This window comes from Balaenoptera borealis (assembly GCF_965194805.1).
Source record: "Balaenoptera borealis genome assembly, chromosome: 21".
In the NCBI taxonomy this organism is placed as follows: Eukaryota; Metazoa; Chordata; class Mammalia; order Artiodactyla; family Balaenopteridae; genus Balaenoptera; species Balaenoptera borealis.
The window spans coordinates 17,873,014-17,895,765 of record NC_138880.1 but is presented as its reverse complement, the minus strand read 5'-3'; the positions used below and the strand labels follow the sequence as shown (position 1 = coordinate 17,895,765).

General features: G+C 34.2%; 1 protein-coding gene and 1 long non-coding RNA gene across 2 annotated transcripts in view; both read left to right on the top strand.

The window, feature by feature from the left end:
• Positions 1–22,752, top strand: part of SGCZ (sarcoglycan zeta) — a 929,817-nt gene that overhangs the window by 43,429 nt on the left and 863,636 nt on the right. The gene's annotated exons all lie outside the window — the stretch shown is intronic.
• Positions 1–22,752, top strand: part of LOC309619696 — a 46,306-nt gene that overhangs the window by 3,772 nt on the left and 19,782 nt on the right. The window contains exon 2 of the long non-coding RNA XR_014239168.1: positions 14–22,752. This exon is cut by the window's right edge and continues 19,782 nt beyond it. This is a non-coding gene — a long non-coding RNA (uncharacterized lncRNA). The remainder of the gene's footprint in view (positions 1–13) is intronic.

Sequence of the window (22,752 nt, the reverse complement as noted above, 5' to 3'; positions counted from 1 at the left end):
TGTGTGTGTTTAGGGGTGGAGCCTAGGGAATAGCTCAGGTCAAAACCTTGCTGAATAAGAAGTACTAAAACTACATAGAAACTCTGTTTATTTAAGCAAAGAGAGAAAAAAATTTTTGCCTAAGAGTCAACTCAGAAAACATTAAATGTTAGCAGGCAGGCCTGATTTTATTTTAAGCAAAGTGAAAAATAGCTTCATCAAGTCTATAAGTGGGAGAATATATATTTTAACAAATTATATTGCCTAATTCAAGGGTAGAAGAAGGCCGGTGAGAATTTTGTTCCACTTTTTTAGCTACTAGAATATTAACATAGGAGCATGTTTGAGAAGTAGCAATTTTAAGGTAACTGCTTATATTTTATCTTAAAATGAGGTCCATGGTTTTACATGTAATAGCTAACTCAGCTTTGTTTTATTCTTGTCTGCTTTAGCTAAATTGTTGATTATGTATGGCCAAATGGTGCCACCAGGAGAAAAATATATTTCATATAGAAGTATTCTACTATAGATTTTCCATGATAGTTACTAGCTGCTAATACTTCAGCCAGAGATGGGATTTTGGAGAATGCTAAGAAATAGCAGTTATAAGAGAATAATGCTTGAGAATATGGTCACCATGTGTAGACTACGTGAGTTCAAATTCTTCAGTCTACCATTTCTTGGTTGTGGGTGTTGAGCAAGTTATTTGACTATTCTGTGCCTCAGTTTTGATAGATATATACTTTTATATGCAAAATACCATTTGAGAGCACCTGCTATATAGGATTATTACAAGAATTAAATGAGTTAATACATGGGAAGTGCTTAAAACAGCACTTAATACATAGAAAATACTTGATAGGTATTAATATAAACAGTAAGTCAGTCCAAATTTGTCAAAAATCCCATGTGTGGCAGTTATAAAGGTATCATCACAAGTACCTTGGACTTAAATGCTTTAGCATGCTTGGCTAAGTATAAAATTATATTCAACACTATATTCAAATAATCTTCCATATTTCTGATACTTATCCTTCTACTGAATGTCTTCCATAAATGCTATTATGATTTCTATTCTTAGTCACATTGGAAAGTTGAGAGGAAAAATACATATTTTCAGAATCAAGGAGACTGACCTGAAGGATGTTAACCTTTTCAGTCAGATGCTTCAGCTGGGCTTACCTGTCTAAGTTAGGTTCCAGACAGCCATATCCCCAATTTCCGTTTCCACTCCCAGTATTTACCATTTTAAGTGGCAAAATTTTAGTGGCAGGCATGAAATAATTTCCACTAAATGAGCAATGTGTGCCAGTTGTAATGCCTCTTTAAAACACTTTTTGGTATGAATCTATTTCTTTATATGGGAATTCTTATTTCAATACATTTTTTGAAAGTCATCCTTTCCTCTGTAGATATAGCTTAAAATAAACCAGTTCAGGCTGTTTTTGCTTTTTTTTGGAATAAGAAACCACAAGGACACAGAATCCAGAAGGATTTCCTCAAAGCAGCTCAAAATTCTCTCTGAAGTTAACTGCGAGGGAGCAGAAGACTTGAACAAAAATGATAATTTTAGGAGCTGTACAATTCCAGAATAAGAAAACATCTTAGAACTTCATGGTTGTGAAGCTGGTTTGTTTTACTAATAGTATATGGGATCTCTTGATGTGTTTGACATTGGTGGCAATCAACCATTAAACATTGCTTCTGAGATTTTGGAGTAGAAGTTAGCAGCTTTTCCTCCCCAAAATGAAGATTTGGAAATCCAAATTTCAAAGTTGTAGAAGAGAGTAAAGAAGGAATCTTTTCAATTGTTGCTTAGTCACAACTAGAAGACATTTAAATGAAATGATATGATTCTGCTTTCAAAATATTTTCTAGCATCCTTGATTTACTATAAATTAAACTGTTAGGTTTCAACCTTTTTCAAGAAGATTTTGAAATACAGGCGTATTTTAAGAGATAGTAGTGTTCATTCTTCAATTTTTTTCCCCTATATTATTCATTAAAACAATGTTCTGAAGAAGCTAGAACTATGTTAACATCAGTTCCAGGGATTTTGGCCATTGAAAGGAATAAAAGGATGTCACCAGGGCAATTATCTATACAGGCAAGGGAATTCAGGAGCAAAATTTTACACTGATGAAGAAATAATACAAAAACCAATAGCATTTTGGAGTAGGAATATTGCTATCATTGGAGAAGGGGTTATCATGGCAGAATTAAAAGCACTGGACTATAATGGAGCTCTTGTATTGTATAAAGTTCCATGTAATTTATACATATTAACTGATTTAATCTTCATAATCCTTTGATGTAGGTACTACTTTTATGCCATTTTTCAGATAAGAAAACTGAGACACCGTTTTTCCCAGGGTTGTTTAACTGGAGCTGAATTTCAAAGCCAGCAATCTGGCCCCTTCAAGATCCTACCATAGAGTGTGGGGAGATGGAAGTGTAATATTTTTCTCCCAGGTTATTTTATCTTTAATATTTTAGAATAATTTTGTATAAGTAGTACTGCTGAAAATTTTAAACAAAGACTTTACTTCTCTTAAACAAAGACTTTACTTCATCAAAAGTTGAATGATACTTTTCAACTTTTTTTTACTTTTATAATGTATTATTTGTGCATATGCCTTTTTACTACAGATAAAGTTCATGTGAGGCATGTACTAAATGTCAGTTATGTTTATATCCTTGCTGTCTGTTTTTTCTAAATCACACATTACCTACGTTCATATATAGTAAGAATTTAGTAAATATTTTTGGAAACAATGTGGGTAAAGAGAGACATGTTATCTAGGAGAACTTTAGGTCCTAACACGTCTAGTTTAAAAATACTAAGGATTTTTAAAAAATAACCCTTAAAACCTTAACTCAAGTTGTTCTCAAGGTTAAATACGATTCACATTCTCAAATTTATAGTTTAGTTTAAATCCCTTAAGCAGTGACATTCAACTTGGTCAATCATATTTTCCACATCATTGGTTTTGATAAGTTTACCTGCCTGGGCTAGGTATATTTGCAAATATGAAGTGAATACAAACTATTTTCTTTGGGAGAATGAATCAAATGAATACAGACTGGATCAGAAGAAAATTTCAAATTTTTCAGTCTTGAACAGTGTATATATTTCAGTTTATATCCCTTTTAATTCATCAGATGAATTATGTGCCAATAATAGTCCTGGAAAAATAAACCCAAAGACTTTTATTTACATTGTTTACGTATGTCGCATAATTATCAAGCTTTTAAATTTATTTCAATTACAATTATTATTGTAATTAAAGTGTATTTGGGAGTTTTAATTTTTGGGACACTGTATTCTTGATATTTAGAATAGAAAGTTATGAAAGAGTAAAAAGATAGGGGCCAGATTAGGTCATTGGATACCACTGAAAACTTGAAATAAATAATTGTACACCTTGTCCAAATGTAATTGCAGTAAAAGAAATAGTCATTTAGCTGCTACAAACCTATTTTGGAAACACTATTTCTCATACTATTACTACTGAAGAAGACTTTTTATTAAATTGCCGATCTTTGTTGATTAGTTTTGATTGCTAGCAAACCAACACAGGCATATGCACACACACACAATTTTAAATAAGGGTTTAGGCAAGCACTTTGATGACCTTGAAATAATCTGAAAAGTATCTGAATGGTATCAACCTATATGTATCATGCTTCATGCCGGGAGGACTCTGACATCTGAGACAAGCTGATTGTAGAGAGCCTTTCAAGAGGTCTTATTGTAACCAGGAAGTGTTTGGTTGGTAATCTTTGGATTCTTTGTTTCTCTGATTAGACTGTCAATTCAGAGCAGGGCTACATCTTGTTTACCACTGTCTTTTCTGAGGCTGGCTGTGCCTGGTGCATGGTAGGTGCTTAATACATATTGGATGGATTAATGAATAAATAAGGGAGTTAGTTGTCCTTTTATCTCTCCTTTCCTGATTTGCCCACAAATACTATGCATAGACTGCTCTGTGAAGATGAGGACACTAATATCAGGGTTACATAAATCTGAACAAGCTATAGATTAACGGATACAAAAATAAATTCAGCCCTCGCGATGTGATGGTGGGGAGCAGGGATTGAGTGTAGCAGAGGAAAAGCAGGCACCCAGTCATGGATTTGTGAAAGGGCCTAGGATGAGAAAGTCAGGTGGGTGTATCACTGGCAGTTTTGTGGAGAATGCCAGGAAATGAAGGTAGGTAGGTTGTAACTAGGTTGTTATGGGCCTGGAATGCAAAGGTAAGGGTTTTGGTCTGTAGAATACAGGAAGTCAATAGAGAGCCAAGGAGGAGATGAAATAAAGAGAATCTTGAAGATGGCAGGAGGTTTCACGTGGGAAAATGGATCACCGTCCTCATCAAATATTTTGAAATGATAACTGCACCTGAAGAGTCCTGAAACTTAATAGGAAATGAGTGCGAAGTCTATTGTTTTGGCTATTGTGACTTAAGTGGCAGGTAAATTTTTGGATGGAAAGTTTCCCTTACAAAAATCTAGAATGACCATCTGAAGCAGGTGTTTCAAGGAAACATCCCTCGGGAGGTTATGAATCCACTGGTGAAACTTATTTGCTTTTGTATAAAGAGTGTGTTAATCCAATGAACAAATACAAATCATCATGGAGACCTAGGTCAAATTCTTTGCTCTTTATGTTTTTTTTTTAGTCCCTTGAAAAATTGACCTTCCAAATTTATTTTCTCTTAGAATGTAACCCAGTACATTTTCCTTACAGAAAATCCTACTTCTAAACTGAAAGAAATGCACATTGATCTATATTAAAGCAAAAACAAAATATGTTTTAGTAAAAGTATGGCCAACTTCCTGAACCACTTTCAATTAACAAATGTATTTATTGCCTACCATGTGCTACACTCTTAAAAGTTTTATTGTCTTCCATGTCTAAGAGCATATCCGTGCTACTTTCTGGATATTCAATTCACGTTTGAGTGAATGGAGATTAAATGTCAAAGTGAGACTATTGCAAAAAACAAGGGAAGATATCACCATATTGCCTTCAAACTTCTTTCTTTCTTCATCCTCAGACCTCTCTCTGTCTCCCTCTGTCTTCCTTCTTTCCTTCCTTTCCTTCCTCTTTCTTCCCTTTTCAAGTTAACACCTCCTGATACAATATGACAAAGACATCTTAAAAGAAACAAATACGAGTGACAATGAAATTGCAGAATGTATATTTATTATTCCTCAAGTGAAATGGCAGATTGAAAACCTTTAGCACATTAATTGTTTATATGCAAATAAATTCTGCTAAGTACAAATGATCCTTATCTTTTTATTAAAACAAGCATGACAGGACTTTTACTTGGAAAATGTTTTTCATATTTAGAGCTGTTCTTTGTAGGAAATGCTAAATGAGTCATGCTAATGAGTGAAAACAAAACAAAATAATCCCAACACATTTCATGACTACCAAGTAGAAAGACAAAGACAAAAATTTTTCCCAGTGAATTTATTTCTTACACTGGCATATATAAACTCTGTGTTTACATTTTTAGCTAATTTAGATTTATAGATACACTAAGAAGGACATTTTAAAATATACTATAGAATATGTTTGTACAGAACAATTCCTCTAGTGACAGACATTCTAGGGCTAATTGAATTTAAAAGCTCATAAGAATGGAAAAGAGGACATGTAATCTACTGATCACATCAATTTTGGGGCGGTCCATTCTTCTTTATTTTATTCAACTTGTATAAGTCTCACTTCATTTAAGTCTCAGATTGATGAATTATGACATTTGGGGAGGTATGCTGCTGTTAAATTCTGTAAAGAATATTAGAACCATGGAAAGTGGAAATTATAATATTATTATGTTGATATGGTTAAAATTGAATATGCATACATTCATTGTATTGTTCATGAGTAAAAACATATGTTATATACAATTTTAAATAATTTGTAATTATTATATATCATATACAAATGCATCATACAGACACACAGATATGTTTTCTCCTAACCCTTAATCATTTTCATCAATAATATTTGATGAGTTTTTTGTTTTATATCATAAACTAGTTCAAATAGTTTTCTTGGAGTTGAAATTCTTCTACATTTGGAAATGTCAGTTGAATTAAAAAAAAAATCTTTTCCCCCCATCTAATAAACTGCCATGATTGATTAAACCAACCAGGAGCTTCTATATATACTTTTTAAAACTTCTGTCCATAGTTATCCTGGTGTTTAGAAATAGAAACAATATATTGGCTTTTAAGTCAATAAACTATTGGTTCTTAACTTGGAGGGTGGTCTAGGGAGGAGAAAGAATGTGCCGAAAAATTACTATGATGTTAAAATTTCTTTAGGTGATTTTGCTTCTATTTCCTCCATAAATTTGAATATATATTCAAATTTCTGGGAAATAGATGAGAAAATACCAATTTTTAAAGAAAATTCATGAGTGTCCATGTTTGGATAATATAATAGTTTTATATTAGAAGCATTACCTTAAACTTGAATATGGAGCTGATTTGGAATACAAAGTTGAAATGAGAGAAAAGGGCTGAAAGAAGATATTGTACAGTGAACATAAGTGGCTTCATCTACTTCAAGGAATAATAAGAATAATTGGACTTAATTCAAGAATCAGCTAGTAGAACTAAATAAACAAAATTGCAATTTTTTTTTTTGCAAAAACTTAAAACTTCTTATTGGTTGATGTATGCCTCTTACTGGAAATCATTGTTCATAGTGTTTTATATCAGTTAGGATAATTTTTGCTATGAGTAATAGAAAAATCTCCACTTAGACATTAAACCATTAAAAAAGTAATTATCTCATATAAAAAGTAATCCAGAGGCAAAGTTGTCCCAGGGTCTTTTAATTCAGTGGCTCAACAATGCAATAACGTTCTCAGATGTGCAGTTATCCTGTTATTCCCTCTGACTCCCCTCATGACTACAAAAACGCTGCAGTTAATCTGTGCAGATTCTGTGTATCCACTGCATGAAGAGAGAAGACAATCTTCCTTTCTTCTGTCTCTTTTTCAGAGGGAGGAAATTTTACCCATAGGCTGTTCCTGCCCCAAACCTTCCTTCAAGCCTCATTTTTAAGATTTAAGTCACATGTACCTTTTTTGCTTTATCAGATTCTATCAGGATGTGCTTCTAATCATGTAGAAACTTGAATAACATTTGGATTCTACCACACAGGAAAAAGAGAGAAATGGAAATGGGCTGTTGGGTGGGTAATGAGTATCTACTACATGAGTCTTCAAAAAAAAGAGAGAGAAAATAAACATTTTAAATAGCAGAATGGGAAATGTTTAGTTTTACATTTATTTGCTGATTCAAAAATTAAGAACGTCAATAAAACTGAATACCAAGAGTCTTCAGCAAATGTTTGTTGAGTAATACTTGTGCACAGACATTTGCACAGAATAGGAATTGAGATTACTTTAGATAAATTTTAGAGCTATTAGAAAGAAAACACAATGATTTACTAAATAATTACTATAATCATATAATTAATAATTAAATATCAGTTGATTGTATAATAATTATTAAGTTATTAAATAATAACTTATTAAAGGAGAGAGTATAACAAATACAACTTTTTTTTTTTTGGTAAAATGCAAAGTTTGCTTTATTTCGGAGGCCGCAACTGGCGGAGAGGGTGGACTTTTGTCCAGAGGCCCCCCGCCTGCACCCAACAATCAGTGTGCAAGAACTTTTAAGGGTAGTTTCAGGCAGAGAGAGGTAGCTACATGCAGAAACAGCACAGTCAGCTCTGACAGTTGTCTTGAAATTGGCCATGCGGTGATCTGATCAGCGTCATCTTGATTGTTTTAAGAACAGTTAATCTCCAGTTCTAGGGTCAGTTTGTTCCAATTTCTCTGATGCCAGTTGTCAGAATTGTGGCAGCTTATCTCATGGCTACAGTCTGGTCATCACATAGTTAACTTCTTCCACTTGGTGAGGGTTTCAGTATCTACAAAACAGCTCAAAGGATATGGCTTCAGAATATTATCTTTAACTCCTGAGGAGGAAATAAAGGTCCTTAGCTTTGCTTAATGACTAAATTATTATTAAAAAATAAATATATTTTAAGTGATTTTTATCTAGTTCTTTTGTGTTTAATCACAGGATTTCTTTTCACTTGAAAAGAACTCTCAACCTAAAGTATCACATCTCATTGACCTTGCATAATTATGGTTCTTGAAATAAAATGGACCCCATTCTTGAAGCATTGTAGCAGAAATGTAATCATAGCTTCCCTCAAACTGTCTCCAAAACTTCCACAATGTGCAATCTATCTGTTTAAATTTGAAGTCATGGACAGTTGAATACTAGACAACAGAGCCAATAAGATCTGCTTAAATGCTTAAAAACACCAGTAGCTAAAAAACAAGTTTTCAAGGTTAATATTTTGGACAAAATCAATGTTGTAGACTTTTTTGTCTCTTAATTATAGACAAAAATCTTATACAATTGTTAATTGCTGATTGAAATCAGAGTATTCAAATTAAAGTAAAATACCTTTCATTCACTCAATAAATATTTATTGATTGCCTAACATGTGCAGTTTTATAAAGTGTGTGTTGTTTATACTTAGAATGGAATTTTACTGCCTTTCTTTTGAAGATAAATTAAAACTATGACTATGAATTAGGAATTGATATTATTTCAAAACTCCAGGAGTAATGCTTTATAGATACTGATGATTTATAATTAGAAAGGGGTGTGTTCACCTGAAAATGAAAAATTCTACCTTTATTTTGGAAAGAAAAAAGAATACCAAATAAAGATTTTCCTCCAATAGTAAGAACCTTGGTGCTTCCTATTAACCAGGGTAGGGGGCCCAACATTTGTAATTATCAGCACTTTGATTATTCTTTACTATTAGCTCCCCTGCTTGACCCTAAGTGCTTAACTTTCTCCCAGTCTCCCCAGTCTTATTGCTGTGCTGTTGGCAAGAAACGAACGTTCAGTAAATCTAAAGATTCTAGGGATGATGTAGATGTCCCAAATTTACTTTTCGACTGCTTGGTCAGAAATGCTATGAACTTACACAGGGCGCTGTGTATAAATGAAAGCCAAAGGCTACATGAAGAGTTCTTACTTCCCTGAACATGGTGTTAGCACAAGCTATTAACTAAGAACATGTTTCCCGAATAAGGAAATAAATAAATGAATACTCAAGCTCCAAACCTGAAACTTGAAAGGAAAGGAATTTCTTAGTGCAAGATGTATTTTTCAAACAGTTTGAAAATTATCTCCCTTTACTAGTAATTTAAAGCACATCACAAAATAACTAATATTTTCACTGTGAGATGTTTGATGTGATTAAAGAACAGATGATTGAAACTTAGAAAATGGAGAAGAAAAGAGAAAGACTGAACGTGGACAACATAATCCATTCAGAAGTAGAAAAATAGAGACATAATGAAGTACACTTTTATAGTATATTATATTTCTATCCAATTATTGAATAGATAGCTATACTTTTTTATGTTTTCCAACCCAAACCAAGTATCTATCAACATACTGTTTTCTAAACAGATATTTTAATTGTCAAATAAATAAAATCATCACTTCCCTACAAATCCTTGACAAATCCTTACTCGCTATAGATTAGACAAGTGACTACTCTTTAGACTTGTAAGTCTCAATAGCAACTGTTTTAGAGGCTATATGCTTAAGAAAACATGCTATGCCTCTGATTTAGTGATTTTTCTACTTAATTCATTTTTGAAAACATAATAAATAATTCAACAGTTATTTCAAATGGCTTCTCTTACTGTGATCCATTATACTTGCTTAAGCAGCTCTCTAAAGTTTGGGAACAAATCAGCAACACATGCAGAAGAAATGTCCACCAATTTAAGGGAGACTATTGTAGTTCTTCTAATTCTATATGTTTAGTGAAAAATCAGCATGAGGTCAGTGGTCTCATATTTAAGCTAATAGATGGGGGAAAGCAATTAGTGGAAAGGAAAGTTTGAGTGGAAAATGCATCAATGTGAACAGAGCAACGAGGCAACACTTCCACTTTCTCCCCAGTATTTCTTCTCTTTTTGTCTTGGAACAGAAGTGTTAGTTGGGTCTATGACCAACAACTAATGAATAAATTCCTCAGTCTTCCTGGAACCCAGATTTCATAATGCTATTTGGTTCTGAACAACAGAATATTAACTGAAATGATAGATGTGACTGTCTAGCGTGTGTATGCCCTTTCTCTTTCTCTTCTTTCTTTTTGCTGGAACAGCAGCCGGGATTGTGGGTAAGATCACACTCACGATCCTACTTAATTATGAGTAGAAGCCTGATTTGGGGATGGAAGATGCTGAATCTTCCACTGAGTTCACCATATCAGCCTTTGGAGACTCTTTCTCTTTGGACTATTTTGTGTGAGAGAAATTAACTTCTGTGATGCTTAAGTCAATATTATTTTGACCTTTGTTTTATTTTAACTGAAAGAAAAGCTTAAAAAAAAGATGCTCAATTTATTTATAAAGCATGCATATTTACATATGAAGTTTTTGTAGTCAGAAAATATCATTAACCAAGTTGCAGATCTTAAGGATTTAGATGTTTTCATTTTATCATAAATAACTCTAAGTATCTATAATATATATGGATATGCAATTCTATTTTATGTGAGACATTCACTCGTTGGACTGCCTCAAGTAGTGCAGTCCCAGAGAATTTGCCATGATGATCTAAAGGGATCTATTGTGCGCTGTCCAATAGGATAGCTACGAGTCCTTGAAATGGGGCTAAGGCACTGAATTTTAAATTTTATTTAACTTTAGTTTGTGTTTTAGTAGGCACATATGGGTAGTGGCTACCATAAGAACAGCGTAGGTAGAGGCAATGAAACATTTACAGAGTAGGGAAGGTGTCCTGAGAATAGCTGTTAGCAGCGTAAGCAGGATGGTTTCAGCTCCCCTGCCTTCCTCTACACAGCTTGCCTTCTCTCATCTCTGTCTCATTCTTTTTCATTTGCCATTTTTTTCAGAAGGCATAGATGAGTAGGTAGATAGCTAGAGCTGTAGATAGTAGAACAATAGAGTCCCTGTATTTCAAGTGAGTAAATGCACAAAAGAGGACTTTAAACAAGTAGGAACCTATGTGTATATCAAGCTGGACAGGTGGGAGTGTCCCAATGAGCACCTAAAGCTGTATGATCAACATGCTGCATTTTTCTGAAGTAGCAGTTTACCTAAGTATTTTGATGGAACTAATTATTTTACCTTAAGAAAAAACTACGTTATGTAATTCTCAGACATTTATAGCAGAACTCAGGAGTTCTGTTTGTCTCTTCAGTATACGAAATCTATTGGCATCGCTAATCCCTCTGGGGAAACAATTAGGAACACCCAGAAGGCTCACCTCAAGCCCTGATCATCCCTCTGTTTCTTTCTCCACACTCTAAGTTTCCAAACTTTGTTTTAGAGAGTGTATTGGGAGGTTTATTTAGTCCTGAATTAAAATTACCATTTTGTTTATATTACTCCTAATCTGAGTTCAGATTTCCACTTTATAGGAAGCAGGATGACATTTGCCTCTGGACCTAAAAGATACCCTGGGAGATAAAGGGGACCTTCCCAGTACAAGGTTGTTTTAGACCTAGTTGCTCTTAGACTCTCCAATTTTTAGTCACCACTTACTAGTTAGTGGCCAGGCAGGAAACAGATGACACGCTTATCTGGGCTTTTGATGAGAATTTAATAAAGAGACTATTTAAAGGGAACCAGTGAGAGATGCTGAGGCAGATAGAGATTAGCAAGAGCTAGAAACCATCACAAGCCAGGGTTGAGAAAGAGAATCAACGTTACTAAAGCCTGGGGAAGACGAGATCCACGGATGCTGCTGCCAGAACAGCAAAGCAGGAAGGGAGCGGGTGCTGAAATAGCCTGTCCTCTTTCTTCCCACTTCCCCAGTCTCTTACCGTGCCTCCCATTGCCTAGTGAAGACAGAGTGCAAGAGAGCAAAGGAAGTGGAACCCTGGGGCATGGAGCAGGACAACAACAAAAAGGTAGAAAATGGATGGAAGGGGGCAAGCAAAGAATAACCAGCAGCTGAGTTCCCAACACAACTCCCCAACGTTGATCCTGCCACTAAGAACCTAGTGTTTTTTTTTTTATTTTTTTTTCTATTTCTTTATTTTATTTATTTTTGGCTGTGTTGGGTCTACGTTGCTGCACGCAGGCTTTCCCTAGTTGCGGCGAGTGGGGGCTACTCTTCGTTGCAGTGCATGGGCTTCTCATTGCGATGGCTTCTCTTATGGAGCACGGGCTCTAGGCGCGCAGGCTTCAGTAGTTGCAGCACGCAGGCTCAGTAGTTGTGGCCGTGGGCTCTAGAGCGCAGGCTCAGTAGTTGTGACGCATGGGCTTAGTTGCTCCACCGCATGTGGGATCTTCTCAGACCAGGGCACGAACCCGTGTGCCTTGCCTTGGCAGGCAGATTCTTAACCACTGTGCCACCCGGGAAGCCCAGAACCTAGTATTTTTTAAATGAGATGGTCTTTCCTATTTTGAAGGGATGTCAATGCACCTGTTTTAGCTTTTTAAATTAGTTTAATTCTGTGATACTTACATATTTGTGGCCAAAGTAGAAATGACACATTTTGGTTTTTTGAGTTTGAGTTTTAAATATGACTGGAATTTTAAAAAAGTGTTAGGTAATCTCTGTCGTGAAATGGGTTTTTGTTCCCTACCAAAAATCTTCCAGATGAAGGCATATAAAAAGGTTTAGTGTATCATTTTACTTGAAATGAAAAAGAATTTATCATAATTATAATTTTCTTTTATGAGCAAGCATGCTAAGGAAAATTAAACATTTTGAGCATAATCATCTTTCAGAAAATATAGAAAATGTGTAATTGGAATGTACTGTTGAAATGGAGGATGAAAATAAATAAAATACATATATTTTCAGCACTGTAAAAGCAGCTAACTGCGTATTCACTCCCCCTTTAAGCATGTATGTCGATTTTGCTCATCTTTCTTTCTTATAACAATTCTTTCTTCTATTTGCTTTACATGGACCTTTATTACTCTGTACACTATGTAGTAATTATGCTTGATCACAGAAAATATTTTTGAGTCATAAATGCTGGCTAGTAATTTTTGTAAAATGTGGGTAGATTTTGTGAGAAGAAACTGTATTTTGTAACTAAGTATCATTATAATGTCCATTAAAGCATGCTCTCCTTTATTTTGAATCATGATCACTAGTAAAAATAAATAATTGGGAAAACTATCTTGGCATATTTTAATCCTATATTTTCATAAGAAACATATGTCAATAAACAAGCAGATATTAGTGATTTTTCTTCTCAAGATGGTAGCTTAAATAATGTGTCATAGGATCATTTTGGATTAAACCCAATCCCCTAAAACGTTCACATCTCATTTAGAGCCCAATATCACTAACACACAAAATCACCCATAGACTATTACAGATCAGGTGACATCTTTTGAGTTTCCAGTTATGTTGTAGATATTTAGTATACTAGTAATTTCCATTATAGTGTATTCTTTTATAGTTTGATGATGTAGGTTTGGTGTAATCCTTTGTCAATTAATCTAAAAATTAAATTAAGGATATTATCCACATCTGGATAAACATGTATGAAACATCAAATACACATATCTAGTTTTGTTTGATGATGAAAAATTGTCATTTTGCAGATAGAGGGGACCACTTTGAGATTTTTGCTGTTTCATCATTTTAGAAAGAGTAAAGTGATTTCTTCATTATTTCTTTAAAGAATGTAGTCAGAACAATGGTTTATCTACTATCCTTAGAAGCCTTTTTGCCACTGCATGGAATATACCAGAGGTTCAGAAATTGAAAGTTAAAAAATTGGAGGCATTAGAAGTTATCAAGAGAGTGAAGAAACAAAGTACAACTCTCCAAATAATCCTATTTTATTTTTTCTTCTAGATCCAAATATAACTTTTTATCTTACAGATTTCTGTCCATCTTTTACTTAATGCAGTTATGAATTCTACACACAGACACATACACACATCTCTAAAGATACTTACCTCATATAAAACTGTTTGGGTAATGACTTTTTGTCCTAACAATTCTTGAAAAGTTATCCTCTTTTTGGATGACATTTTGTTTTCAGTATATCAAAATCTTCACTGCAGTATACATTAGGTAAGTATATTCTAAGAAGTTATAGTTCAACATTATGGTTGTAGGCAAAAACACCAATTTACTTAACACTACAGTTTCTTATGAAAAATGTCATATGGAACAAATTTCAATTTCGTGCTGTGTATGTATGAACCAAAGCTTCTTGCTTTGCCAAGAGTTAGGTTGAGAAGACTTCTCAGTCTGATGGGCACACACACTATTTTGTAGGGGGGGCTCTGCCTAAGCTCTCTCCTGTTTAGTCTTTATTTTGGCCTTTTGGTGTTTTTTGTGTGTGTGCTCTATTCTTAAGTACAGTTTGAATAAAAGATAAACTCTCAGAGGACTGAAAATTGGTGAAGAAAAAGGTGTGGAAAGTAAAAAATAAATACAATAAACCTTCATTCTATTTTATATAAAAACTATTTATTTACTTTCAAATTGTTATTTATAACTTCCATAACTTGTTTTCATTATCCGATGGACGTATTTTTTCCTCAGTGACAATTGTTTGGGTGTTTTGAAATGAAACATAGCATAATTTTTCCTCATTGAAATTAATGGAAGTATTTTTTTCACTTAATTACTTTTTATTGAAGTGCCTTGATTTTCAGGAATAAATTAGTATTGCTAATTGAGAGATGTGTGTGTGTGTATACACGTGCGTGAGTGAATGTATTTGCATTGAGAATACATACACTTACTCTTTTATTATTTTAGTTTACTGTGAACCATGTAGGTTCATGTGCTAGCATTCTGTTTTGTCCTTTTCTTTGTCAACTTGTCTTTTGCATCTATGCTAAATTTGTGACTGCTTTTATGCCTAGATCAGAGTGAGTATCGCTTTTAATCAAAGACAGCATTTACATAAAACAAAGTAAAAGCAAATTTTTGGTACTTTTTGGACTAAGTCTTACTTTCAGTACCTGTTTCTGAGCCCCAAAGCATGTAATATTGCAAATAGTATTTCATAAGGGGTCTTATCAAGTCAGTTTATGAACATGTTAGTTCAACTGAAGCGTCTCTAATAGATTTACATGATAGTTTTGAAATAGCCAGAAAGAAAGATATGACTTCGAGTTCATGCCAGTTGCTCTTAATGGATTATTCTAGTTGTCATTCATGCTTGAACATCTATTTTTATTTTACCTTTCAGTGCTGTAGGAGGGATTTTTAAAAAAAAATTCTAAATGGTTCAAATTGTTTTCAGTTAATCTTGTCTTATTAAGTTTTAGTTTTATTATATTCAGAAAATTTGCCTGAATAATTTCTACTTCCAGGAATTTATCATGGTTTACTTTAAGGCATAAGATGCAGTCAATTTTTGTATTTATTCCATAGAAATTTGAAAACAGTGTTATCAAGTAAAACTGTCTTGACACAAATTAAAAAGCAGATATTGTTAGACTGAATTAAAAATAAAAAGATCCAATTACCTCTTGTCAATTACAAGCCGCTCATTTTTAATGTAAAGAAACGGGTTAAAAGTTAAAGGATGGAGTAGTGGTAAACATTTCTATAGTGCTTTTTATATCTCAAGAACTTTTCTAAGTACTTTACATGTATTAGCTCATTTATCTTCATAAGCATCCTATTATGAAGGAGATACTATTACTGTCCCCATTTTACGGAGGAGAAAACTGAGTCAAGTAACTTTTCTAAGGATGCACATTGGTCACACGAAGTTTAATTTTTATATTTTACAGAGCATTCAGTTACAATGGATTTAGTGTGAACAAGACTGTAAAGCAAAAAGTATACAAAAATTTATTTATATATCTATGTAAGATAATAACTTTCTGCATCTTTGAAATACTGAGGTAAATGGGGAAGAATAAAGTGTGGAATCTCCCTGTTTTTGGTGACATCATAATTTTAGTTCTGCTGGCCTAGAAGCTAATGGGTTTCTCCTTGTGATGGTGACCAGGGTTATTTTTCTTAAAATTACCTGTGTAAAGACTTGCCTGAATGTAGGAACAATAGGAGGAATCTGGAAAAGCCATCTTCTATAATCACTTTTCATCACTTTATACTATGTAGAAAAAAAAATATGTGTGTGATATAGCCAGGCTACTAAACAGAACATTTTGATCTGAATTTCACTGCTGGGATGGGAGCTGGCATGTCCAATGCTTTGCACGGCTCAGTGTGAATCAGTCCAGCTGTTTTACATTCTTGCAGGGCTATTGTTGTACATGGCACAGTTTAGCTCATACCGTTTTCCTAGCCTCTCTCATTCTGTTTGAGAAAGCTACCTTTACTTGCTTCTGCTAGTAATCAGATTAAGTGCCCTCCAGCCTGTTGTTATTTTGGCCCTTATCCTTGATTTCTTGTCATTCTCCTTGATTAAATTGCCAGAACGATGCTGGAGAGGCTGTCACTTTTTTATCCCTTAGGGTTACCCTCAAATAGTACTCATTTTCTTTTTCAGTCATAAGTTACTTCCAAAAGCAAAGGCTGTGTACATACTTCATACCATTTAGAATGTGGAATAATGTATTTCCCAGCATCAATTGCAAACTGTTCCCATTACTGAAACAATGAAAATTACTTGTGATTTTTGGTTTTCTGGTTTACAGTTATCAGAACATCTTGGGATCATGAGGACCCTTTAGTGCTAGTTTTGGGGTGATCGCTAATCACAAATCATATATAGTATTGTATCAAAACTGTGAACTCCTAAAGAATAATACTAGAAGATACAAAGTCTGTCATCTTATTTTTTTCTTTTTCTTTATGATTTGTTTCTAGTTGAAGCAAATGAATTAGGACAGAGAGGTTTAGAGAAGGGATAATTCACTATTCATTCACATTCCTCATTCCCTCTACCTAAAAGAAAAAAAAATTGAGATTATCTGAGATTACTTTTTATTGCTTTACTACTCGGTCTTCTTCAGATTAATGGAATAAAAAATTATTTTTCCTTAAACATGTCAATTATTATTTAAATAATATCTCTAGACATTTTTGAAATTTGTTCTTTCAGGTTTATTCTGAGTGTTTGTTTTAGGCAAAACAAAATAACTTTATAGTTTTATGCCTATATATATATGTAGAATTTGTAGTTCTTTAATCTAGTACATCAACTTAACAGAAAGGCAGTCTTACAATGTATCCACATGATAAAACAATAGCTCAATACTTTTATCATATCATTTCTAAATTGACTCACCATGTTTAGTATTAACATTCTATATCCTCATTAAAAATAATATTTATTGGATAGAGTTTATGTTCAAGGGCAAAAACATCATTTGTGAAACGTTTGTTTGCCTCGCTGTGGCCAAAAAAATGTTGCCTGTCATTTCAGTAAACAGTGAATATCGCCTGCCATCAGCCACCAAGCCATTAGCCGCTGTAGCCACCCGAAAGGTGTGCCCTGCGGGAATTTAGGATAGAGGAAAACAGGATACTGGTCGTAGATAGTTAAGATGCATAATTAAGGAATAATTTCAATAAGCCCAGGCTCTTGCATCTTCCCATATATAGAAAAGCACTAAAATCATTAACTTGAGATGTCTGTTTTTTGTGATTAGCAGTAATCTTTTGATGTTTGACTACATGGGTTTTTTTGTTTGTTTGTTTGTTTTTTCTCCACAAAAACTTTACATGTCCTGGCTCCTTCCTAACTTTTTGGAACAGTTCCTCAGAGCTATCTGAGAGGCTGTCTCCGGGGCTATCGTCCTTAGTAAGGTCCCCAAATAAAACATAACTCACAACTTTTAGGTTGTGTGTTTTGCTTTTTTCTTTCAGTCCACATCCCTCTGTATTTTTCTTCCCTGCGTTTAATACCCTAGGCCAGGCTTTGTAACCATTGCCTCGGGGATTTGGATGGATGGAATTCAGGGAAGTCAATGGATTTCCCAGTCTTTGGTTAAAGCTCCAACACTCGATAGTTGTAGCAGGTGTCACGCAGGTGTGGGAGAGAAAGAGAGTGCTTTAGAGAAGTTCCTTGGCAGAAAGAGGAGTGCCCCAGAGGAAGGGGAAGGAATGTTGTGGGAGAAAGTCAGGGAATGGTTGTGTAGAGCTCCAATCAAGGCAAGGTCTCAAGCTCAGAGCTCAGGGCAGAAGTCCTAGGAAGCAGTAATGCCCACAGGGCAATGGCCATGTGGGGCACATGAGGAGGCTGGACCTTAGACTGGAGAGGGAGGTTCTCAGCTTCCACAAGTGTGTGGAATGGAAGCCCAAGAGCCTGCCCCTCTGAAGGGTCCACATAGATTGATACTAGGGTATCTCAGGAAATTTTCAGGATGGACTGAAGACATAAGTGGAGAGCCCTCATCTCTTTGTTTTTGGATCATAGAACAAATTTACTTCATTGCTGTTTGCATATTGTACATTTTAGATCTTTTTCTTTCCTTGAGTATTGACCTTAGCTCTTTCATTTGTTTCTTTTTTAATTTATGGGTCTATCAGAAATTTGCAAATTTCTTTTATCCTTTTTCATGGGAAAAAATGACCACTTATGATGCCTCCCATTGTAAGATTAAATGTCTCTAATTTTCCTTATCAAGTAGTTGATATAGTCAACATTTATGGGTAAAACAAAATAAGGCCTCATAATCCAGAATGGTACTGGTCCTGGAAAATTGCTGGATTTCTTGTTAATTAGTCTCTTAGTCCTATCAGGTGAGGTCAGGCTTCAGCTCCTCTTTCTAGAACATATGGTAGCCCACCTGTTGCACTGGTTCCTCTTTCCTATCAGCTGCTGTGAGAGGAACATCCCCCTACCTGCCCCCTCATGGCATAACTTTTACCATCAGGGCACATTGGCATGCCCTTTATTTGCCATGTTGGGTTTCCTTTATTCTAGAGGTATGTTCATGATTCTATACTGCTATTTGATTCCGGCTATGATTCGTATTTGATCTAAAAAAGTTTTTCAAGAGCTTTGAGTTAAGTTATTCCTTAAAGTAAGCCTCACAAATTTTAAAGAGCTGTTAACATATAGTTTCTTTTGATAAGGTTTGTTTACCCGAGGAAACTATTTACTCCCTTGTGAAGAGAAAATTGTTTAAATTTGTAAATCTTTCAAAGTATATGTTGCAATCATTGGCTTTAAATTGTTCACTAATAGTTTAGTTGGATCACATAATAATTATTCTATGAAACATTAACTTTGGAATTTCTGTGGTATATTTTAGTATAAAGCTAATACGTTTAAAATCTATTCTTTGAAAATGATATATTCGTATGCTGTGTTTTTTAAACACAAATATTTTTGAGACTTCAATTATACTGTATTGCCACCAAACACTAAATATTTATAGGTGTGAAATATTTAAGAAAAGAAAATCGATGTCTTTAAAATTGAAAATATGGCATATGATGCATGAAATAAAAAAGAAGGATAATAAAATTCTATGTCAAAGGAAGAGATAACTCATAGCTGTGGGTTCCATTAACATATCACTGGAGAATAACTTTCATGCTACAGTGTGGAAGGTGGGCCAGCAGAAAGCCTCTGTTTTAAATTACATTTATTAAATTAAGCTTTCAGTTTGATGTGTAAGAACTTTCACTTAACTAAAAATGTGATAGCATATTCATTATAATGTGGATAGTAAGAACATGTTTAATTTATAATTATAGAATTCCTTTTTGTTATTCATTTAAAATAATTTTCAAAGTTCATATGGACAGTAAATTTTAGTAGAGTTAACCTCTTCATCTTGCTATTCAATGCTGTACGCAGGAAAGCCTCAAATTATCTTTCTGTTCTTACCTGCAATTAGCCCATCTTCCTACAAACATCACTGCTTTCTGTTCCTGAAGTGACTCTTCACCTTTTTAACTTTGTTCCTTCATTTTGCAGTCTTCCTCACCTAGAAGTCCATTTATCTAAATTCTGCCTGTGTTTCATCCTTATTTAGTAGGCTTCTACAGCTTGAAGCCCCATCTAGATACATGTGAATGTGAATTTGCTTTGTATGCTCCTAGCACACCTACCCTACTGGACCGAGCAGTTCAGCTCTTGGTGAGCTGTGCTAATCCCTCTACTAGAGACCTCAGGATGAGGACAATATCTGACTCAGCTGTGAGCACCAAGGCACTCATGAAGCGTTCTGCACTTCTTTGCATTGAATTGGATCTGTTTGTAGAATATGCAGCATAATTAATGATGACTCATAATTGAAGTGCAAACGAAAAAGAATATTTAAATGAAATATCTATTCATGAAGAAGTTGTGTCTGAGAAAAAATACAAATGCCACTTAATAATTGTCTAGTCACCATTTTAAATGTATAATATGTGAATATTAAGGAGTGCTCTGTGTACTACCAAGGATTATTTTCAAATGAATCTCCAAGAATGCCATAAAAAATGAGCTTTTTAAAAAATGTGTATCCTAGAATTTTGTTTTCTTCCAGCTTTACTGAGCTATGATGGACAAGTAAAATTGTATATATTTAGGGTATATAATATGATGTTTTGATATACATATGTATTGTGAAATGGTCACCACAGTCACTTGTATCACTTATATCTATCACCTCACAATTATCATTTTCTGTGTGTGTTGACAATACATGAGACCTACTCTGTTAGCAAATTTCAAGTATACAGTACATTATTATTAACTATGGTTACCATGCTATAACCAGAACTTATTCATCTTATAACTGAAAGTTTACATCCTTTTACCAATGTCTCCCCTTTTCCTTTACCCCCTAGCCCCTGATAACCACCATTCTACTATCTTCCTATGAGTTTGATTCTTTTAGATTCTACATAAGAGTGATGTTATGCAGTGTTTGTCCTTCTGTGCCTGATTTATTTTATTTTCTATTTATTTATTTTTTTAAACATCTTTATTGGAGTATAATTGCTTTACAGTGGTGTGTTAGTTTCTGCTTTATAACAAAGTGAATCAGTTATACATATACATATGTCCCCATATCTCTTCCCTCTTGCGTCTCCCTCCCTCCCACCCTCCCCATCCCACCCCTCTAGGTGGTCACAAAGCACCGAGCTGATCTCCCTGTGCTATGCAGCTGCTTCCCACTAGCTATCTGTTTTACATTTGGTAGTGTATATATGTCCATGCCACTCTCTCATTTTGTCCCAGCTTACCCTTCCCCCTCCCCATATCCTCAAGTCCATTCTCTAGTAGGTCTGTGTCTTTATTCCCATCTTGCCCCTAGGTTCTTCATGACCATTGGTTTTTTGGTTTTTTTTTTTAGATTCCATATATATGTGTTAGCATACGGTAATTTTTTTTCTCTTTCAGACTTACTTCACTCTGTATGACAGATTCTAGGTCCATCCACCTCACTACAAATAACTCAATTTCGTTTCTTTTTATGGCTGAGTAATATTCCATTGTATATATGTGCCAGATGTGGCACATATATACAATGATTTATTTTACATAGCATAATGTCCTCCAGGTTCATACATGCTGTTGCAAATGGCAGAATGTCTTTCTTTTTAAAGGCTGAATAATATTCTGTTAATATTATATCTATCTATCTATCTATCTATCTATCTATCTATCTATCTACCCACCTACTTACCTAGCATTTTCTTTATCCATTCACCTGTTGATGAACATTTAGGTTGTTTCCATATCTTAGCTACTGTGTATAATATTTCAATGAGCATGGAGTGCAGATATCTCTTTGATTTTATTTCCTTTGGGAAAACCCAGAAATGGGATTGCTGGATTATATGATAGTTCTCTTTTTAATTTTTTGAGGAAACTCCATACTGCTTTCCATAGTGGCTGTATCAATTTACATTCCCCTTCTATCGCATTTTAAGACCTTTGGTTTTCACACCACTTTGTGAAGACATACTACATATTATAATACAAAAGACACTTCTCTATTTATCATACAATGAAAGAGATTCATGTAATAATTCCTGACATTTAGTGGGTCCTAGGTATGTGCCAGATGCTGTGTTATGTGCTTGATAGAGGTTATCTCATTTAGTCACCTTGGGAACATTAAATAATAGTATCATCCTCTGTTTCATAGATAATAAAACTCTGTTTCATAGTTTGAAAAATTTTCTCAGTGTCACACCACACCAATAGTAAGTCAGGCTTATAGCAGTAAGTCTGGGCTTTTAAATCCTGAATTTACTGCCATCTTCTTCTTGAGATTGCCGCAAACTTTTAGACTCCAATGAGAAGAAATTAGTTGACCATTTCTATTTTTGAATGTTGTAATGAGTAAATCACTACAATATTTTTATTTCCTCCAAAAATGAGAATAAAATAGGCTTAAAATAATGATTTATTTGAATTTACCGGCTAATAGTTCTTAGTAATAAGTAATTCCTTTACATTTTTTTTTGTATACAACTTAGCAATAAAACTATCCATCTTTACTGATGTGAAGAATTCAAGTAAAATCTGTGTCTGTGGTATTGGATGATTTAAAAATTATCCACCATTGCCAAATGTTCTGAAGAGATAAATCACACACTGGAAATGCTTCAACACGTTTCAGTAAAGGTACAATTCTATTCTAGGAAGTTTTTTAATAGATTCCAAGACTGAGTATATTTGTCAGGGATTGGCACTCCTTTTGAGGTTTGGAAAGGAGTTGTTGTTTTTTTTTTTAATGGGATTTATTTATTTATGGCTGTGTTGGGTCTTCGCTTCTGTGCGAGGGCTTTCTCTAGTTGTGGCAAGCG